Raw genomic sequence first — 7,578 nt, forward strand, 5'->3', positions numbered from 1 at the left:
TGAGCCCTCTCTCCTTTCTCTCTACACCCATCCTCTTAGATGATATCAATTAGTCTTAAGGATTAAATACTATACACAATGGTTGGGGGCGCGTGGGCGGCTCATTCGGTTGAGCGCGGGTCGGCCTTCCACTCAGCTCACCATCTCGCGGTCTGTGAGTTCAAGCCCCCTGTCGGGCTCTGTGCTCACAACAGAGTGGAGCCTGCTTGGGATCCTCTGTCCCCCTCTTTCTCTGCCCCTCCCCTGCTCACGCTCTCTCTCTCAAAAATAAATATTGAAAAACCAAGTGAAAACTCTTAAAAAAAATAAAAACAAATAAATAAATACTAGACACGATGCTTTGAAAGCCACGGCGCAAATTCTTCAACACTCTTCTCAAGAGGTTGGGCCTACATGCCCTCACCTTAAATCTAGGCCAATGTTAGTGGTTCCCCTGTAACAAGTAGAACGTCGGGAAGTGAGTGTTCAAACTTCCAAGGCTGGCTATAAAAGGCCACGTAACCTTCCCTTGTCCACTGGGATACTATCACGAAAACCCTGTGCTGCCATGTAAGAAGTTCAACTCCTATAAGAAGTCCAACCATCCCCGGGACTGCCCTGCTAGGAGGGAGCCCACACCACGAAGGAACCCCATGCAGACACCAAGTCAGCAGCTCAGCTAGGCAGCCTCAACTGCCAGACGATTGGCTGAAGATGTCTCCGGAGGATTCCAGCCCCCGGCTGTTAAGTCACCGCCACCAAGACCTCGGGTGGCTCCAGTCGCAGGGGAGCAGACAAGCCCTCTCATTGTACCTTTTCCAAATGTCCAAATGCACGGCATCCAGGAACCTGATGAAATGATCGTGTGAAGCTGCTACGTTTTGAGGTGATTTGCCACGCTAACGTGATAACCGGAATGAAATATAAATGCTGATGCCCCCCAAATTTATTGTTTTTTTGAATCTGAACCTGTGCCCCGAACTCCAGACTTACCTTTCTGCCTGCTTGACCCTTGTCTGAAGGCAGTGTGTTCAGAACGGAAGTCTTTAACCTGCCCCCCCCCCCCCAAAAGCATGAGAATTCATGATCGTTCTCCAGGGCTCTCCACCCCGGGAAATAGTGTCTTCATTTACCCAGCTCCGTGGCATGAAGCCTAACTCTTTGCTTTCTCTTACCCTCCAAGACCAGACTGTTAGCGGCGAATCCTGTCTACTCTGTCTTGTAATGGGCTCCAACCAATCAGGACAGATGCTGGTCTGAATATCACGGCAGATGTGACCGCTTCTTCCCGCAGCCTTCATACCCAGCCTCTCGGAACACCCCACCTGCTTCCCATTCTAACTTAGAAAGAAGACCAACACGCTACCATGGCCAGCAAGGCCCTCCACGACCTGGTTCCCGACTGTCTACGATTCCATCCCCTAAACTCCCCACTCCCATTGGGTTTCAACCACACTCCCCGCCCCCATGCTCTTTCTCAAATCGGACACACTGCTGCCTCGGGGTCTTTGCAGTTGGCCACGCCCTCTGCCTAGAACATTCTTCTGCCACTCAAGTCTCTGCTCCAACATCGCTTCACAGAGACGCCTTTCCTGGACAGCAGCCCCCCCATCCCTCCATCCTCGATCCATCCATCCTGCTTTGTCATAATACGTAGCTACATGGCATTACAGGTTTTGGGTGGTCTTTATATTGTTGGAGAAGTGGATAAAGGACACCAAAGATGGCTGATTGGACTAAAACAAACTCTGGTCTCTAGCTTAGAGACCCCTCCTCCGGTTTCTTCTTCCTTTGTTTGCTGTGCTCGTGAAAACCACCCCCCCACCACCACAAATATGGAGGCTGATAACTATAAATTACCCTTCCCGCTCGCATTCGGGGCTCAGACCTTTGGAGAAACGGTCCCCTCTGAGCCCGCCGGTGTTAAATAAATCTCCAATCCACCAAGTTCTCCGAGTGCCCCTTGGTTTTTCCACCAGCGTTCCAGCCTGATTCCGTAACAATACATTTGAATGTTCGTGTCTTGCTTGAATCTCTCCTCTAAAATGTAAGCTCCATGGGGGTGCCTGGGTAGCCCACTCAGTTGGGCGTCTGACTTCAGCTCAGGTCATGATGTCACAGTCCGTGAGTTCAAGCCCCGCATCGCGCTCTGTGCTGACAGCTCGGAGCCTAGAGCCTGCTTCGGATTCTGTGTCTCCCTCTCCCTCTGCCCCTCCCTTAATCACGCTCTCTCTGTCTTTCAATAATAAATAAACGTTAAAAAAAATTTTTTTTAAAGAAAAACGAAGGACTTTCCCAAGGTTACAAAGCTGATAGACAGGAAGGTCAGGATTTCAACCCAAGTGAGACTGAACAGAAAGCCCATGCACTGAAATGCTTCATTAACCCAACTCCTAGCAAGCTAAGAGAAACCAGTATCAATTAATTGATTAATAATTATACTAAGCCCTACGGTCTAACCAAAAGAAGGGAAAACTAAAATGACTCCATCACACCCTTGACGCATAGAAGACACTCTCTTGCAGGAATTTTGGTCAATAGTTTTCCAGGCAAAGAAGAGTTAAACCAGAGAGAACAGTTTTATTAAAATAGGATTTATTTCCTGTAGACAAACAGAGAAACTCCTAACTCTCAGGATGGCAACCCGCCCCCCCCCCCAATCAGACACAAAGAGAGATTGTGGAGTTGTAATCTCGCCAGGATCTTAAAAACAATCAATTTCAACCCAATTTCAACCGCCATTTCTCTCGAGTAGTTTGGAATCCACCTGCCAGAAGGTAAAAGGACCAGAACAGATGCACTCCCCAGGCTGCATTCAGCAAGAAGATTCAGTGCTTCCACACCAGGACGGGGGACTAATTAAACCCACAGTCATATGGTGGAGCCAGTGATTACGTTTTAGAACAGACTGTGACCTCTCTCTGACCCCGAAGATAGCAGCATCAGCACTTACAAGCCCAATGAAATACGGGGCTGTCAGCAATGTTCCTCACGATAAAAAATGTAACAATAATAATAATAAAAAGTATCAAGACATAAACCCGCAAATAGGATGGTATCTGGAGCCCCCCAGGCATTCATGAGAATAAAGGAAATGAAAATTCAGGGAAATTAAATCTGAGATACCAAGAGGGGCTTTCCTCAAATAAAAAAGGCCCAAAACGTCATAAGATACAAGCAAAAATCCATGCAGACGATAAGAAACAATATGAAAAACTTTGTAAGTATTACAACTTGGACTTGTTCCAACCCCTTCTTCGGATACGAGCATGGCCTGGGCGGGGAGGAGCTAGAGAATGTTAAGGAATGGTGTTTGAAGAGACAAATTAAGTGCTCTCCTTTACTGTAACATTAGATATTCCCGTTCTTTGAAATTTTATTTCTCATAATGAGAACATGTTACCCTATATAAACAATTGATCATTAGTGGTTTATTATGTCAGCAGTGGAGCTGAATTTTGTCTGCAGCATCCACACCGCCTTTTGCTCACCCTGCCTCGTGAGAAGATCATGATTTATTTAATGACGAGCCCAGTACAAGGTACCACGGGTAACAGAGGAGCAGACAATTTCTCTACGTCATAATAAATTGTCTAGGCAGTAATAAAGCTACTGCTCTGTCTTCTCCAAAGAAGACATCCAGATGGCCAACAGACACACGAAAAGATGCTCACCATCACTCATCATCAAGGGAATGCAAATCAAAACCACAACGAGGTGCCACATCACACCTGTCAGAATGGCTAAAATCAAAAACACAAGAAACGGCGTGTCGGCGAGGATGTGGAGAAAGGGGGACCCTCTTGCAGTGCTAGTGGGAACGCAAACTGGTGCAGCCACTGTGGAAAACAGTATGGAGGTTCCTCAAAAAATTAAAACTAGAGGGGCTTCTGGGTGGCTCAGTCAGTTAAGCCTCTGACCCTTGGTTTCAGCTCAGGTCATGATCTCACGGCTTCGTGGGTTCGAGCCCCACATCAGGCTCTGCACTGACAGTGCAGAGCTGGCTTGGGATTCTCTCTCTCCCTCTCTCTCTCTCTCTCTCTGCCCCTCAACTTGTGCTGTCTCTGTCTCTCTCAAAATAAATAAGCAAATAAATAAATAAATAAATAAACCTTAAAAATAGAATGATCAGGTAATCCAGTAATTCCTTATTGAGTATGTACCCAAAAATAATGAAAACACTAATTTGAAAAGATTTGGGCACCTCTATGTTTATTGCAGCATTATTTACAATAGCCAAATTATGGAAGCAGCCCAAGTGTCCACCAGGAGATGAGTGGATAACGATGTGGTGTACATATTCAATGGAATATTGCTCTGCCATAAAAAAAAAAAAAAAAATGAAATCTTGCCACTTGCAAGGACACGGATGGAGCTAGAGAGTATAATTCGAAGTGAAATAAGTCAATCAGAGAAAGAAAAATACCGTATGATTTCACTGCATACGTGGAATTTAAGAAACAAAACAAACGAACGAGGAAAATTAAAAGACAAATCAAGAAACAGGCTCTTACCTATAGAGAACTTACTGCTGGTTACCGGAGGGAAGGTGGGTGGGGGATGGGTAAAGTACCTGCAGGAGATTAAGAGTTCGCTTGTCCTAATAAGCACTGAGTGATGTATAGATTCATTGAATCACTGTATTGTACCCCTGAAACTAATATAACACCGTATGTTAACCACAGTGGAATTAAAAATTTTTAAATTAAATAGATAATTTTAAGAATAACAGATCATAAACATATCTCTGAAGAAAAAAATCACTACTTTTTAAAAATCTTTTTTAATGTTTATTTACTTTTTGAGAAAGAGAGAGAGAGAGACAGAGACAGAGCATGAGCGGGGGAGGGGCAAAGAGCGAGGGAAACACAGAATCGGAAGCAGGCCCCAGGCTCCCAGCTGTCAGCACAGAGCCCGACGCGGGGCTCGAACGCAGGAACTGCGAGATCATGACCTGAGCCGAAGTCGGACGCTTAACCGACTGGGCCACCCAGGCGCCCCCCCAAAATTACTACTTTGTCCTCATTAGTATTCCATACTTAGGATGGAATTAACCATCTCACAAAAGCATTAGCTAATCATTAATAAGTATACTAGAGAAACCATTCCCAATTTTTTTAGCTGTTTTAGTTCATCCATTCATCAATAGTCATTTACCAAGCCCCCACACTGCACCGGGAACGGAACAAAAAGAATGAGTGGACGGTGTTCAACCTTCACTGTACAAAACCCCCAAAGACATAAATAGTAAGCAAAGGTATCACAATATTATTAGTGTCCTTCTATTGGAAGGAGAAGGTTGGTTAGTAGGAGGTAAAGAAGGAAAGAAATTTCCCTGAGAAGATGAGTGAGAGTATCCCTTTTGGTGAGCTTTGGGTTACTCATAGAACAGAGCAGACGGAGGGGATTTTTCCAACAGGGAGGAAAGAAAAAGCCAACTTCGGTGCTGTGGGAGGCAAGCCAGGACAGAAGAGTCAGGCCCCTCCAGGAAGGGACAGAAGTGCAGATGACCAAATCCAAGCACGGCAAAGCACAATCTTGTGCGTGGGTGATTTAACACGCAAGTGGCTGGTTCCCTGAGGACAGGGCTGGGTGCAGCCGCGTCTTAGAGGAAGCAGTGATGAATGCCGAGATTATAGATGATAGTCCTCGTAGGTTAGGACGGCGTTGGTTAGTAAAAGAGGATCCAGAGGCAGGAGCCCATGTGAGGTTCCAGGTCTCAGCCAAGAAGGGACGGACTCCAGTTTCTGCAGAGAATTGGAACAGAAACCCAAAACCAAGATGCAAAGCCTAACACATGAGCTGAGCAGGTAGAATCGGGGCAGGTAGAAGCTGTCTTAGGAGTCAGGAGCTACACGTTACTTTGGGCCCACTAGACCCAACACGTAGACGCAAGGACCTACTTCCCGATCTTGCTACCTAATGGTCAGAATTGTTGGGGTGCCCTGTTCAGGTCTTCTGTGGAGTGGAGCCTGAGGGTAGTCACTGCTGTCGTGTGCTCGGGACTGGAACAGCCACGGTCTGATGCCACCTGCCTGGAAGTACCTCCCTCACTATCCCACCGTGATGCCTGGCACCTTCGACAGTCTGACCATCGCTTTGGCTCAAGGTGACGTTGGGGAACATCTTTCCCAGGCTGGTTACAGTCCGAGGCGGGGGTCGACTGACCACTAGTGTGTGGATACTTATTACTTTGAGCGCTGGAGCTAACGTTCAAACGATGATTTCTTCCTTACGAGCCAATTCGTCTTTTAGAGGCAAGTCAGAAGAGACAGCCCGGGTATAACGTCCTCAGCCCAAAGAACGATCAGGTGGCGATCGAGCGCCTCGACGACACTTTAGAAGCTACTGCCTCAATCCCTTTCACACGCTCGCGTTCAGCACACATATATTGAGCACTGACTGTATGCCAGGCTACATGCTTCCCAGTCTCCATGAGGCTCGAGAATACAAACAATTCTCTCCACAGCAATTTCTGTCGGTCTACCTTTCTCCCCTTTTCCTCTGCCTACCTTCCCCCCATCCCAGGCATCCTTTTTCTTCCTAGCCTTCTCCCCCCTCTTTTCCCCTCCTTTCTCCATTACCTTCCTGATACCTTCTTTTCCCTTAACTCATCATCATCATCATAAAAAAAATACATTTAAAAATATTTATTAGAGGGGCATGTGGGTGGCTCTGTCGGTTAAGCGTCCGACTCTTGATTTCAACTCAGGTTACAATCTTGCGGGTTCGCGCGTTTGAGCCCCTCATCGGGCTCCACACTGACAGTGTGGAACCTACTTGGGATTCCCCCTCTGCCTCTCTCTCTGCCCCTCTCACGTACACACTGTCTCTCAAAATCAATTAACTAACTTAAAAACGTATTTGTTAAACATAACCAGTTCCCGGTGGGAAAAAAAAGGTACGGTTTCACGTAAGCTCCTGTTAAGTTCATTAGTTGGGACAAATAGCATGAAGCTAGCATTTACTAGCACCTTCCTGCAGATTTAGATGAACTCCCTTACCCAGAAGGGACAGGGCTGAAGGAAGAGAAAGCCACGAGTGTCTATTTTTCCCGACAACTGACGGTGGGTGGAAGGATGAAGAAAGGTCTATGCCTGGGACACCCCACAGGGCAGTGAGGAGTGGAAAATTCAGAGCAAACATTCCACGGAGGGTCTGTCCTGAATGGGTCCTCACATCCTTTCTCTGACCCTCGCAACACCCCTCGCAATCAGGCTGCGTTATTATCTGCAGAGGAGGAAGCAGGTGTTAACATTAGTGGCCGAGCGGGATGGGACCCAGTCTGCCTGGTACCAAAGTCAGAGAACAGACAGAGAACAGAAGAGAAGAACAGAGAGAGAACAGAACAGAGAGAGTGGTGGCAGAACAGAGAGAGAAGCTTCACCAGCCTCCTAGTTGTGTCTGCTCAAACAAAGCCACGTGGGAAAAGGGGACCACAGTCAGGATTCTGAGGGCCCGCGGGCCCACTGGCTCACGGTCTCATTCGGCTTCTCGCTGTGGGCCCTGCAGGGTGCGGGCATGAACTTGGGGGCGTGGAATACATGATCCGGGAGCGCCTGAACAAGATTCAGAGCAGCAGGCGTTGAAATTTCTGAG

This window comes from Panthera leo, chromosome F3 (assembly GCF_018350215.1).
Source record: "Panthera leo isolate Ple1 chromosome F3, P.leo_Ple1_pat1.1, whole genome shotgun sequence".
Classification (NCBI taxonomy): Eukaryota; Metazoa; Chordata; class Mammalia; order Carnivora; family Felidae; genus Panthera; species Panthera leo.